Source organism: Sapajus apella, unplaced genomic scaffold, assembly GCF_009761245.1.
Source record: "Sapajus apella isolate SASKATOON/1434 unplaced genomic scaffold, GSC_monkey_1.0 scaffold71, whole genome shotgun sequence".
Lineage (NCBI taxonomy): Eukaryota > Metazoa > Chordata > Mammalia > Primates > Cebidae > Sapajus > Sapajus apella.
The window spans coordinates 7,382,560-7,403,369 of record NW_022437011.1 but is presented as its reverse complement, the minus strand read 5'-3'; the positions used below and the strand labels follow the sequence as shown (position 1 = coordinate 7,403,369).

Sequence of the window (20,810 nt, the reverse complement as noted above, 5' to 3'; positions counted from 1 at the left end):
GCTTCTTTCACTTAGCATAATGTCTTTAAGACTCATACATGAATGAAGTATATTCATCCATGTACTTCCTTCCTTTTAATGATTGAATACTATTCCATTTTATGGATAGACCACATTTTGTTTATCCATTCATCCGGTGATGGACATATAGGACTTTTTTCCCCCCCACCATTTGTCTATGCTGCTATAAACATTCACGTAAAACTTTTTTGTACGGACATACGTTTTCATTTCTATTGGGCGTATACCTAGGAGTAGAATTGCTGGAATGGTAACCATACATTAACTTTTTGAAAAAGTTCTAGATGGTTTTCCATAGTGGTTGCACCATCTTACATTCCCATCAGAAATATATGATGAGGGTTTTTATTTCTTCACATCCTCATCAACCTTATTATTAGCTGACTTTTTGATTACAGCTATTCAAACTGGCTATGAAGTGGTATTCCATGGTGATTTCAGTATGCATTTACCTGATGATTAACGATGCTGAGCCTCTTTTAAAATGTGCTAACTGGCCATCTTCTTTGGAGAAATGTCTGTTCAGATTTTTTTTTTGCCCATTTTGACTGAGTTATCTGGTTTCTTAAAAAATTATTAAGTGTGCTTTTATGTATTTTAGATACAAATTCCCCATCAGATACACTTTGCAAATATTTTCTCCTATTCCATGGGTTGTCTATCACTTTCTTGATAGTGTCTCCTGAAGCAAAAATGTTTTTGAAGAAGCCCAATGCCTATTTTTTGCTTTTTTTTTTTTTTTTTTGAGACAGGGTTTTGCTCTTTTGCTCAGGCTGGAGTGCAGTTGCATGATCATGGCTCACTGCAACCTTGACCTTCTGGGCTCAAGCAGTCTTCTTGTCTCAGCCTCCCAAGTAGCTGGGACTACAGGCATGTACCACAATGCCTGGCTAAATTTTAAATTTTTTGTAGAGATGGTGTCTTGCCATGTTTCCCAGACTGTCTTGAACTCCTGGGCTTAAGTGATCCTCCCTCCTTGGCCTCCCAAAGTGCTGGGATCACAGGTGTGAACCACTGTGCCTAGTCTAATTTTTCTTCTTTTATTTCTTGCACATGTAGTGTCATATCTAAGAATCCATTGCCTAATCCAATGTCATGAAGATTTACCCCCTATGTTTTCTTCTAATACTTTTATAGTCTTGGCTCTCACATTTAGATATTTGATCCATTTCAAGTTATTTTTTGCATATGATGTGACATAGGAGTCCAACTTATTCTTTTGCATTGGCCATTCAGTTGACCCAGCACTGTATATTGAAAATATTACTGTTTCCCCCTTGAGATGTCACAGATCCTTGTTGAAAACTAATTGATCACAAACATAGGGATTTATTTTTAGACTGTCAATTCTATTCTGTTGATCTATATATGTTCATTCTTATTTCAGTAATACATGATCATGATTACTGTAGCTTTGTAGTATGTTTTGAAATCAAGATGTGTGAGTCCTCCAATTTCATTTCTCTTTTTCAAGAGGGTTTTGACTATTCTGGGTCTCTTATATATGAATTTTAAGATCATGTTGTCAATTTCTAAAAGGAAGCCATCTGGAAGTTTGATAAAAATTGCACTGAATTTGTAGATCGATTCGTGGGAGTCTTGCCATCTTAACAATAAAAAGTCTCCTGTTCCATGAACTGGGAATGTCTTTCCATTTATTGAGATATTTCTTCCAGCAATAATTTATTGTTTTCAGAGTGTAAGTTTTGTACTTCTTTTGTTAGACTTATTTCTAAGCATTTTATTCTTTTTGATGTTATTTTAAATGGAATTTTGTTTATAATTTCACTTTTGGATTGTTCATTGCTAATGTGTAGAAATACAATTGATTTTTTATATTGATTTTATATTCTGCAACCCTACTGAACTCACTTATCAGTTCTAGAATTTTTTTAGTGGATTCCTTAGGATTTTCTATTTTTAAGATCATATCATCTGTGAATATAGTTTTAGTTTTTCTTTTACAGCCTGGATGTCTTTTAATTCACTTTCTTTCCTTATTGCTCTGTGTTGGATATCTGAGACAATGTTGAATAAAAGTGGTGAAACTGGATACCCTTTTGTTGTTTCTGGTCTTAGGGAGAAAGCATGCAGTTTTTGTACCATTAAGTATGATGCTAGCTGTGGTTTTTTCAGAGATGCCTTTTAGCACGTTGAGGATTTTACCTTTCATTCGAAACTTATTGAAGGTTTTCATTTTAATTATGAAAGGCTGTTGGATTTTGCCAAATGCATTTCCTGCATCTATTGAGATAATCATATAGTGTTTGTTTTTTAATTCTATTGATATGGTATAATACATTAATTATTGCCATATATTAAATATCCTCCTTGTCTTCTTTCCATATTTTCCATCTTATTATTCCACTTATACTTTATTGTAGTGTGTGCCTCCCAACTAAAATTTGAGCCTGATGAAGGTGGAAACTGCATCTTGCAATAATTATTGGTCTTCAAGTGGGAGATCTTTGTGGATCTTGAAATATGTGAACCTACTAAACACCCCCCTGGTAAAAATACCACTAAGAATAAAAGAGAGAAAAACTAAATTGGATTGAGGTGTGTATTGTGGGTAGTCATTGAGTCTCAATCACCAGGGAGGTGTCTTTTTCTTACAGACGAGTCTTCAAGAAAATAATTTAAATTTGTTCCTCAGCAAAACGACAAACCACAGACTGCAGAGTCACTCTTGGATTGCATAAATTTCCAGTGCTGCATTCTCTAGGGTCACAGGCCATCCATATTCACCCCTATGGTACCCGGCATGTTAGGAGGATAACAATTGTTTGTTCATTTTATTAGGACTGTGTTCCATGCACTAAGCAGCAGGTTAAGTTCTGAGGTTATAGAAATGCAAATCACCATGGCACGTGTATATCTATGTAACAAACCTGCACATTTCTGCACATGTACCCCAGAACTTAAAGTCTAATAATAATAATAAAAAAGAAATGCATGAAATATGGTCCTTGCTTCAGGGAGCTCAGAATCAGTGGAGGTAGAAGACACTTAAAATACAGGTGAAAGTGCGACAGTGGTGCAAACACAGGGGAGGAGAGAGGATGAGGCTTCCTGTAGCAAGCGAGTTCTGTTTTCCCTTTCTTACCTTCACTGCCATGTCCTAGTCCAAGTCACTATCCTCTCTCTCCTGGAATAATAACCAGGTAGGAGCCTTCTAACTGACCTCCCTGCTTTTACCTGCTACCTGTGCAGTTTATTTTCAGTAGCGCATCCAGGGTGGTCCTTGAAAAGCTTCAGTCTTCTCATAGCCACGGCCCACACTGACTGCCTATCTTTCCACTGTCCTCAGAGCCCTAGTTGCTGCCATGGTTCACAAGTTCCTATCTGATCTGGTCTTCTACTATGTCTCTGACCTCTCTTACACTTTAACTTTTGATAATACCACTGCACACGCTAATTTCCTTGTTGGTCTGCAGCACATCTCCACCTGGGATCTTTCCTTTTTTGCCTTCCTCCTCCTGGGACCACTCTTCCTCAGGTATCGCTCCTTCCTGCTCCCCAGGCTTCTGTGCAAAGCCCTTGTGAACAAGGCCTCCTCTGATGTCTCTGCATAAACTGAAAGACTCTCTTTCTCCCACTCCCTCTTTGCCTGAATCTGCTTTATTTTTCTGTATACCACTCATTCATTTGTTGATGGTCGATCTTTCCAGACTAGAATGTAAGTTCCATGAGATCAGATGTTTTTGCCCACTTGATTCATTATTGTGACTCCCACTGCCTGGCCTATTTCCTGGACCATTAAATATTTGCTGACCAATTTAATGTACTGACATCCTAGAGTCTGAGTAGGAGGGACTTAGGGTGAAAAAATGGTCTGGAATAGGAGGTAGACCAGGTGTTCATTGAACGGAATGATTTATTTCTCCCATATGTAAGGGTTGATTTTTGGACGAGATGGTTGCTGATGTCCATTTTCATCCACTCATCTCTGAAATACTATAACGAAATGGCAATTTGGAACCTAAAGTGGACCAAAGGTCTATGTGAAGGACACTGACAGCTTTTTGCAATCTGAAGGGGAAAACATGCCTGAAGGTACCACAACACATTTCCAGGTAGTGAACGTGGCTCCTGAGACCACAGCTGGTCATGGAAGCCACCCAGTACCAGTTCGGAAAGCATCTGGTTCTCTCATCTCAAGAACAACCCTTGCACCAAACCCCAAAGCTCAAATTTAATAAGAGGCTTCCTTAGCATAATGTATTATTAACAGTCATGGGCTGTTGAGTGCTTCCCTTGAGTCATGCTCTGTGCTGGGAGCTTAACACAGTTCTCTTTTAATCCTTTGAGTTATATATATTGATATCATCTTCATTTTACAGATGAAAAAACAGAAGCTCAAAAATGTTTATTATTTGCCTAGGGCCATGTGACTGGCAAGTAGCTAAACTAGTAAGTTTTAATTCCAGTCTGCTAGAGTCCAAAACTCATGTTCTTGGCTACATTGTATATCCCCAGATCAGCCACCTGCAACAGATATATTACTTCAGAGGGTAAGAACACATCCGCGCAGTTTCTCTGCTTTTCTGCCTTTGGAAACATGGAGAGAAAGGTCTGGCTGGAGGATCCATGAAACAGCAGGGAAGAAAGAGGAAGGTGGGGAGTCATGGAAATGACTGGAGAGAATGCTATTGTACAGGAGATGTTGGACACTGTGTATGTATCACAAGCTAATTAGGAGAACAGATTAAGCTGCTTTGGTGTCAAAATAGCTGTGGGGAAAACAACCTTAATAGCAGGTTGCAGATGAAAGAAAATGAAATGAGAGAGAAATGAGGAACATTTTAAAAGAAAACAATCAGCCTGGAGGGAATGGAGAGAGGAGAATAAAGCAGTACATTAAAAAAATTTAAAAAATTAACATGGAGTGGCTTATGCAAATCTGGCGAATGACAGTGGAAGAGTCTAGCCCCACAGTAGCCTCAGTGTTTGCCATGTTCAAAGCCCCACAGTTCCTACGGTACAGGAGACAGAAGGAAGGTGGTAAGCAATTTGGGGGAATCACTCAAGAGAAACTTCAGGGACCAGGGTGTGCTCTTACCCTGCTCATTCTCAGCCTGGCCACTCCCTGTGGCTCTGCCCTGTTTCCCTCTTCTTATTCCTCCCAGTGAGAGCCCTGGTCATTCTACCCCTCTCATGGATCACCATCCCTTAGTGGATGGCTCTCAGATCCGCTCTTCAGCCCAGATGGACCTCCTGAGTTCCCTACCCCATCCTGCACTATCTCACCTAACACATCAAAAAGAAACTCATCTGTCTCTCCATGTGCTCATGTCAGCACATGGTACCACCATCCACCCACTCATCGGGGCCAGAAAACTGGGAATTTTCTTGACTCTCCTCTCTCTCTCATATACCCATCAGTCAGTCACTGGATTCTGTTGCCTCTACTTTCTACATATGTCTCTAATCAGGTCAGCATTTCTCTTTACCTTACTGCCACTGTCTTGGTCATCACTTACCTGTACAACTGCAGTAGCCCGAAGAGTTGTTCTACTTCATTCTTCTCACTTCCCAATCCATTCCCCACACTGCAGCCTAAGTGGTCCTTCCAGAATAAATCTAATCATGTCACCTTCCCTCCTGAAAACCTTCAATGTTCCTTTTCTTTTCTGGTTATCTATTGCTATTTAAGAGGAGACCCCAAAACTCAGTGGCTTAAAACAAGCGTTTTATTATATTTTATAATTTCTGGGTTAGGAATTCAGCTGGGTGATCATTCCGTTGCATGGGGCATCAACAGAGGTCAGTTAGTGGTATCCAGCTGGTAATGGGTTTCACTCACAAATATGGCACTTTGCATGGAAGGTCAGAAGGCTGGCCTCAGCTGGGGCTGTCAGCTGGAGCTCATACATGCGGCCCCTGAAGCATGATGGTCTTAGGGTGGTTGGTCTTTTTACATGATGGCTCATGGCTCCACAAGTGTGAGCTCTAGGGAACAAAGTGGAAGCTGCATGGTGTTTTATGGCCTAGCCTCAGAAGTCATGTAGCACCATTTCCATACTACTCTATTGGTTGAAGCAGTTACAAGCCTGCTGAGTTTCAAGGAGAGGGGATATAGACCCCCACCATGGGAGAAATGTCAAGGAATTTGCAGCCGTGTCTTCTAACCACTTCAGGGTGAAGAATGGCCTCTGTGGCATGGTATATGTGGCCCTTCATGAACTGGCTCCTGCTGATCTTCCAGCTCAACATTCCCAAACTCATTGCATTTTATGCTCCAAGGCTGTAGCCCTCCTTAGTAACTTACTCTTTAAGTAGCCTGAGCTCTCATGAGCTATTGGACTCCTTACTCTGTTTATAATGACCTTCTCACTCTGTCTTCATTTGACAAAAGCTTTTTCCCCTCTCAGAGATATATATTTTCAGACACAAAGCTTAAAATCTCAAATGTCAACTGGTAGGATTTCAGGAAAAATAATAGAAAAGTAAAAAATAAAAATCAGGTTGTAGATCTATGTAGGGAGAGGAGGTTAAATTTCCAGGTAGTTCATATTGAGAGTGTGTACACAGCTCCTGAGGGTCATTTCTGCTTTCTGTGGCTTTCTTTAGCTAAGGCCAGAAATTTAAAAAAATCCCAATGGTTGTGTAGATCTCTTCTCACCCACCCATCCACCCAGTTAGAAAGAAGAACTTGTGGAGGGCAGGGGATATCACAAGAGAAAATGGCACACCAGGGTGTAATGTCTCAAGTAAGAGGCTTACTTTACACTTAATACTAGTATATTACTGTTCGTAATACTATACGGTAAAATTATCATGTTATAAACATATATAAGATCTTATACGAAACTCTGAATGGATTGACACTTGATAATTCTCTTAAGCAGAGCACAGTAAAGCAGTAGTGGTTGGCTACGTTCCATCAATTGTTTAAAATTCTTTTTGACTTTTTCTCCTGATCTTCTGTTATCCTTTCTGCAGGTTGCTTCTTCAACCCTTACATTTTTCTGGTTTATAGTTTGCTTAGGTCTTGCTTCTGCATATGAATCCTTCCATAAGTTTTACCCAAAGTATCATGGGAGATGTTTTTCTTCTTCTTTGGCTTGAGAGCTTTTGGCATTTTCATAGTTTATAAAGATCATCCAATGCCAGGTGTGTCCTCTTCAGAACCAGATCCAATAAGGGTCCAATTCATGGTGTTCAGCAACCAGATTTCTTCAACAGCAGCTTATAGTTTTGAAAGTAAATCTTCCCATTCAGTGCAGTGAAGTGCAGAACATACTCTAATCCAGCCAGGCAGATATTTGATACTGTGGGGCCTCTGAAGAAACCAATAAAAGACTTTTTAGTCTTCTGTGATCTTCTGTTACATCAGAATCATCACCAGCAAATATTAGCATGGGTTTTGTTCCCTCAGAACATTTACTGTTCTTAATGTCTTTTAGAGAGGCAAAATTCTCAATATCTAGTTCAATGAGATCCAGCACATGGTAGTCATACATACGACCTATTACTAGACTATTTGGCTGCTGCTGCTTATAGGAGCCAAACATCAATAAAGAACAATCTGACTTCTTTGAAAAGAATTCCAATGATGTCTGATCCTCAAAAGGTCTTGTAATATTTTTCTCTTTATACAGTATACCATATGGTTTTTTCAGTGCACACACATCTTTAAGTATTTGCATCACTGTTGCATTTGCATTTCTCCCTTTAATCAGCATGGCATTTTTATTGTTTTCATTGGGTTTCGGCTCTCTCTTTTCAAGGAATCTCTTGGCTCTTTTCATTTTGAGCTTTACAACTTGATCCAGAGCGTCCATTGCTACTGCTACCTGCAACTCTATTTTTAAAAAAATTCTATTCCCATTCAATTCTTAGCTTACGTGCTACTCCTTTTAGGAAGCTTTCTGTGAATCAGCCTAGGTTAGATTTTTTCCCAGCTAGTCAAATAATACTCATTACACAGTATTGTAACTGCTTGTTTAACAGCCTACATCTCTCACTAAACTGAAAGTTGTTAGAGGATAAGACTATGTATTATTCATCTCTTTCTCAGAATTTAACACAAGATTTGGCACCTGTCAATCACTCAATAGATGTTTATTGAATCCCTTACCCTCTCTGTGTCTCAGTTTCCTCACTTCTAAATTGAGCAGGTTTGTTAGCAATTGGGATAGCAACTAGGTTTATTTTATGTGCGTTTGTCTCATTCCATTACTAGGCATAGAATTGTAAAAAATTACGAAGTTATGACTGGATTCAGCAAGAAAGAAGATGGTGATCCATTAGTGATGTCTACCATGGGCATGGCAGAGGGAAGAGGCAGCATGTATGGTGTGCATTTAACATGCCTAGATTAGATCACCTCCAGGGCTTCTCCAGCCTTAAATGTCTATACAGAGTACTGTCTATATCACATTTATCTTGAGTCCCACATTGTAAGAGCTGGGAGTTTCTCATGGTGTCACTCAGTCTAATGTCTTCATTGCATGGATGAGAAAACTAAGACTCAGAGGGAATTGATTCACCTGGATGTCAGAACCTGAGTACAGGGACAGACCTAAATTGAATCAATTTGCACTTATCTAAGCTAAGCAGGAATAGAGGGTTATTATACAATAGATGCTAATCTCAGCTCAATATTAATTTTTCCCTTGCCTACTTCAAGGTATCAGACAACCTGGCAATAGAACCCAATCTGGGCTTAAATCCTGGGCACAATCACTCACTAGCTGTGTGTTCTTGAGGGAATTACTTGACTTTTATAAATTTCAGTTTCCTTTTCTGTAAATTGTGGATAATATCTATTGTATAGGTGAGAAAATATAGGGAGAGCACTTTTCACATTTCGGGAACACAGTAAGGACTCAAATGTTAGCTATTACTAGTAGTAGTATTAGTATGGCCACCTCTAGTGTTATCACCAAGCTTTTTACCTGGCTTACTCCCTGGAGCTAACACAGAGACCCAAACAGTATGGGTTGCAAGGCTTGGGGCACTGGTTATTTGGACTCTCAGGAGGGACTTGGTACTTTGTTAAGGAAAATTTGAAGAATCCTATTTTCCCCAACCAAAAGGCTTTGAAACTGAATGCAGTGACAAATTGTGGCTTGCTCCTGGGAAATGTTTCTAGACCACTATCAGACCAGCCACATTTTCAATCAGGATTTCTATAAAGGAGAAAGAGCAGCTCATCTAACAGGCCAGATGCTCGATCAGATCTAAATAGTTTTGTCTTTGGGAAAGAGAGGGAAGAAATGGTAAAAGTCAATAGAAAACAATTGACTTCAGACAAATACATATCTATCTGTCTCAACCAGAGGGGACAGGATCAGAGTCTCCCAGTGTTTAGGATTTTTCACTGAAAGTTGAATACTAATGAATTAAAGTAAGCTAACTATAAAGTTTAAAAAATAAATAATTTGGGAAAAATCAATAGAAGGCAATTGTTGTAGAGGCCTGGCATAGCAGTGAGGACTTGGGGAGCAGCAGGGAATGGTTAGGTGTTAATCTAATTTGGGGAGGGCTAATGTATGAAGCTCTCCAGGCAACAGTGACAAATGCACTTCTAATCATCTCCATATTAAATTTAGTATCAAGGAGAGGAGCACTTCTCTCTCTTCAGTTTCACAGGAATGTGATTAACATGGATATGAAAAAAGTTAAAGGAAACAGAATTTGATTTGAACTTCATAGACTATTTCGGTGTGAAAATTAAGATGTATTTGTAGGGTTTTAGTGGATAAATTTACAGGGATTCTAAATTGTGATTGAACCAATTCCATCTTGTATTTTTCTCCCTCCCCTTCCCGTTTGCTGGAGGTGTAAGTCTGCTGAGAATCAAGCAAAAGGAAGAAACAGTCAACCCAGCTGAGGGTGAGCCTTGCTGTGGTAGGGAGGAAAACCACTTTGGGACATAGCAGCGTGAGGGGTCTGAGGCTGGTTGTTGACAGGGAAATGGATCCCTTGGTTGGCCCTGAACCCTTTATCAGCAAAGAATGGGCTCTCTGAATTTAGAATAAGAGAGCTGAACACAAGAAGGAGGTGCTGTACGGTGATTCTAAATCTGACGGTCAGCAGTTGGCTATAGCGCTAACACAGCTGCAATTCCATTGACAGTGGTCCGGGAGGGATGACTGAATTTTCGTCTTCCTGCAGTCACTCTCTCTCACCTTCTAAGTAAAACGTTTAGGATTCAAAGGCTGAGAATGTAAATGGCTGCCTATGGGCATCTGCATCTGGAAAGAACTCTTCCCACTGAATAGAGACACACCATCAGTGACAATCCCCAGAATGTGCTGCAGGGTTTGCATGCTAAGAGTCTCTCTCTCAAGTTTCACAATTTGGGGACATAGTGAATGAAAAAAGAGGGAGAAGAAATCTGGGACTCCTCCCGCTTTGACAGTGCAGGTGCCGGCAGCTTTCCCGCCTTACATTTTGAACACTGGCTGTGCTTTATGGCTGTCAGGCTATGGTGTTTCAGGCTTACTTTTTATAAGAGCTTCCTTTTTGCAGTGTGCTTACAAATTTATCCCCTTTAGGGACGGGCCTTCTTTGAACATGCTCTACCTTTACTAAGTAATTTAAGGAACACAGACCATTGGTCTGGCTACACACTAGAAAACAGTGTAATTAAAGGGATGGGTTTAATTGGGAAATTGACCCAGAGCTCAATTTAGCATCATCATCCAGGCCAGACAGGGTCAGGCTGACGTCAGTGGGAGTCTGGCTGCCTCAGGAGTTGGGGACAGAGCTTGCTTGATTAAGGTGTTTCCTGGGAAATGAAATTAAGCCTAATGATTTTCAATGAAAGGGACTGCTAATTGGGAGGCAGTGCTGCTTAATTGGGATCATCTGCAGGTAATTAAAGGTTTCCTCCTGATGGCCTTCCCTGCTTATGACTCTGGGAGGTTAAGATAATGGAGTGATACAGACGTTCTCAGCCCCCTGTGCAGAACCTCTCCCTTGACCCTCTGTCCAAGGCCACCCAGCTAGGCCACCTTTCTAGTCCTTGGAAAATAGTGCTTAGAGTGATGTCTTCAATAGAGCCTCAGAAGCCTGGGTGAGTTTAGGTTTCCGGATTGAAGCTGCTGCCAGGGAGTGTATGAGGTCCCTGGAAAGGGGAGAAAAAGGCAATGAGGTTACATGGCATCCCAAGGAGGTGCCCTGTGTTTTGGTCTTGACACCCTGACCTCCAAGACCTTTGTGTCATATAACTGGCTGAATGGGACTTAAGGCTGACAATGTAGAGATAGGTGTCTTGCCCCATGTGGGAAGGAAGTCCTAGTATAGAACACTCTGAATTAGGAGTTGAGAAAACTGATTTCTAGTTCCAGATTTACTACCAACTGGCATTGTGACTTTTTCTCTTTAAGCCCCGGTTTTCTCATCTGTAAAATGGAAATGGCTATACCTCACTATGGATTATGTAAATATCCTTTCATTCTAGGTATTGGGTAAGGCCTGGGGAAGGATAAAATTTTAATCTGTGTTTTAAGGAACTCAGTCTATTCTGGGGAAAACAGACCTGTAAACCAACAATTGCCGTTTGGTGTCACAAGCCCTATAGGACAATAGAGGAAGAGGTCAGTCATCAGAGAAGGCTTCAGAGAGAAGGGAACATGAAGCAAGATTTTTGTGAGGATAAGTTTTATGACTGGATGAGGCAGTTGGCGAAAGCATGCCAGGCAGAGCAAACAGGATGTGCAAAGACAGGGGCATGCAGACCCTAGGGCACAGTCTGGGGATTGTCCCTGGTGGTGCATTTCTGCTGGGTGGGAAGGATGTACATTGTGAGGAAGGAGAAAAAGGGCAGTGGCGGTCACAGGCGAGGAATCACAGAAGGCCATGTATGTTACTAAGGGAGCTTGCTTGGACTTTCTCTAATAGGCAGTGTGTGGTCACTGAAGAGTGTTAAATGTAGGAGTGACAGGTCAGGACTGAGTTTGAGAAAAGCTACTGATAGAAGTGTGCTCCCACGCGGGGCACAGTGGCTCACACCTATAATCCCAGCATTGTGAGAGGCCGAGGCAGGCAGATCACCTGAAGTCAGGAGTTCAAGGCCAGTTTGGCCAACATGGTGAAACCCTGTCTCTACTAAAAATACAAAAATTAGTTAGGCGTGGTGGCACATGCTTATAGTCCCAGTTACTTGTGAGGCTGGGGAAGGAGAGTTGCTTGAACCTGGGAGGCAGAGGCTACAGTGAGCCAAGATTGTGCCACTGCACTCCAGCCTGGGCAACAGAGCAAGACTCTGCCTCAAAAAAAAAAAAAAAAAAGGAAAAAGAAGTGTGTTCCCAATTTGGGAGCTGGATTGAAGGCAAAAGAGGCAGGGACACTGCCAGGAAAGTTCAGAAGGCAGGAGGTGAGTCCCTAAATTCAGGCAAAGGCAGTGGGAACAGAAAAGGGAACAATTTGAGTTTGTATCATGAGTTGCATTGTTTGCTCGTGTACATTTTTAAGCTTCTGAGAACTCTGGAATCACAAGCCTCATTTTATAGCCCCTTTGTTCACACTTCTTTACCTGCTGTAACCCCACACTCTGAAGAGAGAGGCTCCCTGGGATCTGACTTTCCAAAGAAAACTTTGGTGAGGCTTTGGACTCCCCACCCAGTCTCGTCAGGTAGGAGGAATGAGATAGGACCAGAATTTGGGGCCTCTGGCCTCCCTAGGAGGCTTAGAAAAGAGAGCTCTGGCAACAGGCAGGAGTCCAGCCCAGCTCTTAAGTGTCAGTAGCTTTTGAAAAAACATGCGATGAAAAGCAGCCGAGGCTGGAAGCACAAAGGTGAGCAGGAGCTGCGGGTGATTGCAGCCTTCACTGAGACTGCAATCTCACGTTCTCTCCTTTCATACCTGGCAGCTTGGGTAATAGGCAGAGCATTCATGTTGCAATGGATAAGGTAGGGTCCCATTTCCAATTTTTTTGAAAAGCTGTTCCCAAGAGTTGGGTCACCTTAAAGACTCAGTATCAACTGTTGGTGCCAGTGTAGACTCTTGGGACTAAAGCTATTACCTTCTAACCCCATCAAAAAGCATCTTCAGTGTTGAAGTTTTTTGAAGTGTTCAGCTATGATTCTCTATAAAGTGCCTCTTTGAATGGCTCCTGTGCAGAGTATAAGTTAATGGGGCTGAGATAAGCTAGATGGGGGATTTCTTGCTTTTCCATCTGAAACCTTAACTGATCCACCCCTCCTCTTCTTAACTCTTACAGCACTGACTATCTGTACCACCCCTCAGCAAAGAATGCCCTAGGCTGAGATCGAAATGTATGTGTGTATCCATGGAAAAAGGACTCCTGGGTACATTTTCAGAATTCTCACTCCAAAGAGCAAGTTCAATTCCTTTCAGCTTGTTTTGTGGTTTCCTTTTGAAGTCCAGCATTAAAAGAACTGGAGTAAGAAGAGTGTGAAAGGGCCTTTTCCTCTGTGGAAACCTCAGCTTGACCTGCCTTTTCCCTTCAGCCCCTAGAGGGAAGGAGCCTGTGTTTTCTCCACGTTTCTGGGCAAAGTGAAGCACACAATAGTCCTTTAGGACAAACTTTACACCATTGACCATGTGAAACTGATTCATCCAGGGTGACTGAGTTTGTCTTATTACCTTGGTACACTCTTGCTGGGTGAATGAATGAATTTTCTTTATTCCAGGAAAGTGTTTCCCGAAAGGGACCATAGGAGCTTGCTTTGAAAGAGCTGTCCTACATAAGCACCTTCTTACTGTGCTTGGGATAAAGTCCAGCCTCTTTACCATGGCCCAGCTTCTGTGGACTCTGTGGCCTCATCTAGCTCTGCTGTCCTCATTCTTGCTGTTTCAGCTGCACAAACCACTTGTCAGAGCCCCACCCCAGGGACATAACCCGGACAGTTCCTTTGACTGGGAAGTTCTTTTCCTCTGTGTCCAGCTAATTCCTAGTCATCTTTTAGCTGGTCCTGGGGAGGCCTTTTCTCACCCCTAATCTATATCCCTTTCTATACTCTGTCATCAACCCCCATACTCTTATATCTCCTATTAAAATTTGTCCTTCTATATTTACGTGTGAGATTATTGGCTTAGCCATTCTCCACGTCTAGACTCTAAACTCACAAGGGCCGTATCTTGTTCTGTCTTAGTCACCACTAAATTACAGTGCCCTGTACAGTGTTTGGTATATAGTAGGTGCTTAGCATACATCTTTGAGGAAATGAATATAACTGATGTTGACTCTTAGTTCAGCATAGCAGCCAAGGTGGGCAGAGCCGGGATGTATTAGCTATAGTGCAAACAAGCCTAGATCTGGCCCATCCCAGAAACAATGAAGGCCACAATGCTTCTAAAACCTTTCCTGCCTCTACCCAATAGGAGCTGTCAGAGCAGAGCAAAGAGGTTCATGCCAGGGTCTCAATGCTTCTGACTCAGTAGTAGTTCTGTATTTGCTTCTCTCATCCTCTGACTCCTGAAGTACCCTTGGTACTTTTTTCTCTCTCTGAAGGGTTTGGTGGTCTGATGGGCTGGGAGCCAGTATGGGGAAGGAGGAGAGATGAGCTTATTTGGCCAGATTGGAAGCTGGCAGAACAGTTTTCTTAGCAGGGTGTCTGTTGATGAAATACCTACAGCCAGTTGTGAGAGGTTATTAATCTCAATTATATCTGATTATGACATGATTGGATTTGGGAAGAGACTGTCCAAGTCAAGCCTGGCCCCTCTTGATGTTTACCCAATGGCAGGATCGTATCACATAGACTGGTGTCCATGTTGGACAGAAGGAGAGCTCTGGCACCTGCAGGAAAGAGGGTCTGGATGCCGTGGACCCCAGCCACGGAAAGCTTCACAGATTGTAATGGTCTAACTGCTGCTGGCTTCTTGGTGAGATGTGACATTCATTTTGGGGACTCTATGAATCATTACAATTATGGAATTATTACCTTGAAAAATGCCATTTTCATTACCTTCCCAGTAACGATGTATTGGTAGAGGACTTGGTCCTCAGTGTTAAGCCAGAGGAACAAGCTGGCACCAGTAATTTCCCAGGTCCTGCTGAAGGCCAGGTGGATTCCTGAAGAGACAGGAGTTTGGCCTGACCTGGTGGGTTGCTAGGGGCTCCAGCTGTTGAAAACCATGACTCAGCCTACTGTTATCTTAGGGAACAATGAATGGGGTCATTAGCTTGTGGGCTAGACAGGCTGGGCCAACTGTGCTAGCCTGGACTCAGAACTGCAGAGGGCTGGGGAGCCATTAGCTACTGAGTGCTAGAAAAATATTAACAGATGAATCCCTGCCTTTTTATAGAACATGTGTTTGAAAGTACAGGTGAAAAATAGGTCCAAGCTAAACAATAGATTTATGTGTTATAAGGGAGCCTGTTTTCAGAGAATGGGAAAGATCACAAAAAATTTAACATATTTAAGCATTTAAACATAATTGATAATAGTGTGGTAATGTGTCATGCATATTACTTAAAAAAATAAAACGTACTTTTATTAAAGTAATATATGCTCCTACATTAAAAACTCACAATGAGCTGTAGCAGTCAAGAGTCCTGCCCCTCATCTCTTTTCAGAACTGTCTCCAGGGTCCACTACTTTTAACACCTTTTTATTTTTTAAATTATATTTTAAGTTCTGGGGTACATGTGCAGACCATACAGGTTGGTTGCATAGGCATACAGAGAAGGGAACATCACACACCAAGGCCTAGGGGGTGGGGGGCTAGGGGAAGAATAGCAGGGAGTGGGCAGAATGGGGAGGGATAGCATCAGAAGAAATACCTAATGTAGATGATGGGGTGATGGATGCAGCAAACTTTTAGCACCTTTAATATTTCTTTAGAAACTTACCTCCGTATTTGTAAATAATATGCTACTACTGCTATTTCTTGACTCATTCATTTTGGGCATTACTGAATTCTTGTTAGAGTGTGGGTAGGTTTAGAATGCTTACACACACCCTTCTATTCACTTCCTACGCTATCTCACTGCCACTTTCCCATCTTCCAGTAAAATGACGTAAGGTATTTTGGTTGAATTAGGAGTCTATGGTTGCATTGCTGTGATGACAATTGTTCATTAAGAAGCCAGGTAAAGTACTACAGTTGTTTTCGTTCTTTGAGAATTTTTAGTTTGGTTTTTATTTTCTAGAGTTTCTATCTTTTACTCGCAGAACTTTTTTTACATATCTTTTTTTTTTTTTTTCCTTTTATCAGTTTTTTTTTTTTTGGCAAACTACATATCAATATTCTATAAATTCTGTGTGGTTGTTTTCCTCTTAGAGTCCCTCTCCTTGGAAACTTCCATTTTCCTGCTTCTGACTGGGACTGATTGTTCTCTAGGTGACATGGTTTTGGCTGTGTGTCCCCACCCAAATCTCATCTTATAGCTCCCATAATTCCCATGTGTTGTGGGAGAGACCCGGCAGGAGATGATTGAATCTCCCGAGATCTGATGGTTTTAAAAACAAGAGTTTCTCTGCACAAGCTCTCTCTTTGCCTGCCACCATCCATGTAAGACGTGACTTGCTCCTCCTTGCCTTCCACCAGGATTGTGAGGCTTCCCCAGTCATGTGGAACTATAAGTCCAATTAACCCTCTTTCTTTTGTAAATTTCCCAGTTTCAGGTATGTCTTAATCAGCAGCAAGTTGTGTGTACATGTGTGTATGCGTATGTGTGTATGCATATATGTGTAAGAGAGAGAGAGACTAGCCAATTAGTAGGCTTCACTGTAGTAATATCAGGAAAATATAAGAATCTGGCCAGCTTTTCTATGGATAAAAATCATCTTGTCTGCAGCCTATGAGGAGAATGCCTGATTACCAGCTTTCTGGTAGTGGAACGGAGGAATGGGGACTGCAGACTTTAAATTAACCTCCCTTTATCTCGAATATGCCTGATTCTTAGAGTCCAGAGTCTCTCTGCTCTGATTTCTCCAAAGAATAAACCTTTGGTTTCCTTGGGAATAGGGTGAATGGAATTAGTCAACTGGCTGTGTGGAAGCAGAGAGGAAATCTTGGGGCATAACACTTCTCTATGTCCACTTTCAGTAAGTCCTGTTTTCAGCATTGTGCCTCCCATTCCCAACCTTCTGCCTGTTGTTGCATCTAGAACCTTAAGTCTTGAGCCTTTCTGGAAGGTGTGGAGGGAAGAATTAGCTTATTTATTATAGTGATCTCCATTTTGTGAGCACATTGGCGGTAGCTTCCTCTGCCCTGCTGTGTAAGTTACCAACCCTCCATTTATTTGCTGTCTTCCTAGTTTGTATGTATTTTTCATTCACTGTTATCTCCTTTCTCACTCTCTTTTCCTTTGGTTATTTATACTTAAAAATTATTTTACTATCATTTTAGTGGGATTTTCAGAGGGAGAAGAGACAAATGCTTGTGGTCAAAGTTTTTAAAAATACTTTTGTTCTTTTTCAAAATTAAACATGTTGACTAGCTTAGGTCCAGCAAGTACTGTTCTGCTTTTGTATCATCAAATAAATTTCATCTTTTTCTAAACTGTACAGTGTTTATATGCTGTTTTTCCTCTAGTGATAGGCCTTTGATTTTATCCCCCTATAATCTAATATTGAAGAATTTGTAAAAATAAGGAACAACGCACAAATATAGTGAAGCTAACACAACTGAACTGCTGTTTGGGGAACAAGGTCAGCCAGTAATAACTTGAAAGGTTTGTCTATTAGTTAGGAAAGTCTGCCTTTGAAGAACAAAGAACAGATTAGAAATGACAATGTATGAGGTACAACAATTAGATGTGGACATTAAGGGCTGTTAGCAGGCACAACAAATGAGGCTTCCTATTGTGCTTCTCCCCACCTGCCTTCACTTCCAGTGTGTCTACAGGACTCCAGCAACCCACTAGCTTGAGCTCCTTTCATCCTTCAGCACCCAGCCCAGACAGTTCCGCCACTGAAAACCTCTCTTCTATCCTAGCAAGGCAAATTGCTCTGCAGATACTTTGCTCTTGCTTTCTTTTCCAAATCCTTATGGCGGTTTCCAAATGTCATTCTGTAAACTGGTGCTCAGCTGTGATTAAGTTTCGCTGGTCTTTAGAAAAATTAGAAAAATAAAGAAATGTAAACTGTGTATTTGTGTTCATTGTGGGTATACACATGGTGTGAAGTGCCAAACTCTTTTTTTTCTGGTGAGGAAAGGCCTTCATTATGAAACTGCCCTTTATTTTTATTCTTAGATAATAAGGAAATGCCTTTCACAAAATGGTGATGTTAGTAAATAGTAGACAAACAAATGTTTGCTTGGCAAAATAACAGGTTGTAAACATCAGAAACCAAGCTCTGAGTTAGGGGACTAGAATGTCACATGGGAGCAGTCATTGCAGTAAACCATTTTGATATTGTTGGGCTGTGTCCCCACCCGAATCTCATCTTGAATTGCAGCTCCCATCATCCCCATGTGTCATGGGAGGGACCTCATGGGAGGTAATTGAATTATGGGGACGGATCTTTCCCATGCTGTTCTTATGAAGTGAGTAAGTCTCTTGAGATCTGATGGTTTTTTAAAAGGGCAGTTCCCTCCACATGCTTTCTTGCCTGCCACCATGTAAGACGTGACTTTGCTCCTCTTTCACCTTCTGCCATGATTGTGAGGCCTCCCCAGCCATGTGGAACTGTGGATCCATTAACCTCTTTTTCTTTATAAATTATCCCATCTCAGGTAGGTCTTTATTAGCAGCATGAGAAGAGACTGATACACCACATATGGACTTAGCTACATTCTTTTCACTAGTCTTTGCTTTTTTACAGCAAATATCACTGTCACGAATTCTCATTCCTATGCTGAGTGTGCAGGGTCTTTAGAAGACACTCAGCACTCCTCTGGAAATTAGTGGATGAACCGGTCACGTTCCTTGGCTGCTGGGTTAAGCTTCTGCGCTTGCTTTCAAGGCGTGGCATTATTGTATGGGACTCAGGTCTTGCTATTAATACCACTGTTGCATGTTCAGTGCCGAGGCACTTCCCTGTCTTTCCATTCCACCTGCAGCTTTCATAGAGAGGCCAGCCCCAGCTTGGCAGCATCCCAGGGACCAAAATTCTTCCAGTACATCCTCTTCCTTCCTCCTCAGCATAACCCACATCCTTCCCTTTTCTCTCCCACTTAGGGGAGTTCCTTAAGGGACCCTGTTTTATTCATCACCACATCTTTACTCTCTTCTGGCAATGAGCCAGATGCCTGGAATGCAGTAGGCACTCAGTCAATGTCTGTGGAATGAATAGTAAAGAATCATGCTGGGAAATTTCACAGTACGTGTGATTTGCAGGCATCTCCACGTGTTCATCATTTACTAGACAAAAACAAATGAACACTGAGAACTTTGTAAATCACAAATTCTAAGAAATTCATGGATGACCTTGTATAAGAATTTCTTAAATTCTTAAAATTATGTGAAAAATCTTATGTACGGTTGACAAATGTGCATTTTTCTGGGGAAAATAATTTTCACGACTACACCTTTAAAAAGTTAAGAACCATCAAAGAAAAGGAGGCTTGGACCTATGCACAAATATGCCTGAATACACATTCTAAGATGCGAAGTGCTATATTGATACAAGAAATTGTTATTATTGTCTTTGAGAGTCTTGCTTTGGGATACCTGACCTTCTGGCCTGACCACATTTTTTTTGTTGTTGCCATCCTTTCTTGGAAACTCTATAGCTTTGGGGTATAGCATTTTACCACTGGAAATGAAGTGTGGAATTTTAGAGTCAGAGTCACCAAGATTACTACATGAACCTAAAGCTCCAGGTGACTCAGAGAGATTTTTAGGTTAATAACCAATTGGATTGGATAGAGTGTTTTGTTTCACAAACATGATCATAATTTGCTCTTATTTACTTTTAAATTATAAATGATTATTCAGTAGTTTTTCCTCCTTTTTAAATGGGCTCTTGAAAACATTGCTTTAATAAAATATAAAACTTAAAAGCAGCTGTGGTGTTGGTATGTAATGATTGAAGTATAATTAAGAGTCATAATTATCCCCAATTAGCATTTGGAATGCCAAAGTAGGAGCCCCAATCAGCTCAATGTGCACAGGAGAATCCGATGTGAAACAGGGACAGGGCATGGGGTGGGGAGGGGTTGATTTAGGGACCCCTAAGCATCAAATTGAAGAGAGTTGGTAGTGGAATGGGATATCTAGGAATTGATTCGTCATGGGTGGTGGGATTGTGGAGGGAAGGAAGGTCCCAGCCTTCTCTGGTTTAAGGAGAAAAGAAAGCTTTGCTCGAGGGAAGGTGCTTCTGATGAATGTTTTCCTGGAGTTCTGAGCCTTAATTACTCCAGATCAGATAGACACCCTGGAAGAACTTCCTGCCCTTATGAAAATGTAAGTCACTTAAGGGCATATCGAAGGCCGGAAAGCCCATCCTCTATAGCTCACAGAGACTCCATGACCTGGGGTAATCTCCAAGGCTGCCAGCCTTCCCCACTCCCACAATTTTGTGCTGCCTTACCCTCACCTGCCTTCCCCAAGACTCCACTAGAAACCTTTGCTTTCCCCACCTTCTTTTCACAGTTAATATGACAAGGGTTCTGCATTCCCATGGCTCTTGGGCATCCCATGGTCCCAAGGGAGCAGGAAGCCTTGTTACCTACCCATCCTTCCTCTAGGAAACTTGGTGTAGATCAGAAAGTGTGGTGGTGATTTCCCGCCTCCGCTCTGGTTATGAGTCTCCCTAAAAACAAGGGAGCCTTTAGAACCTTTCCCTGCTGTTAGCTCATGAATGAACCCAATCTAAGACTTGATGACATGGAACCAACAGGGGCAGCAATGGCTTTAATGCTTGTATAATTTGACTTGTGAGGATGGACCTGCCAATGTTGTTATTTCCCTTGAG

At 41.5% G+C, this 20,810-nt stretch overlaps 1 pseudogene across 1 annotated transcript; it reads right to left on the bottom strand.

The window, feature by feature from the left end:
* Positions 1 to 6,386: 6,386 nt before the first annotated feature.
* Positions 6,387 to 9,695, bottom strand: LOC116531630 (annotated as a pseudogene). The gene has a single exon (XR_004260498.1). The product of XR_004260498.1 is annotated as a ribosome production factor 2 homolog pseudogene (transcript).
* Positions 9,696 to 20,810: the final 11,115 nt, after the last annotated feature.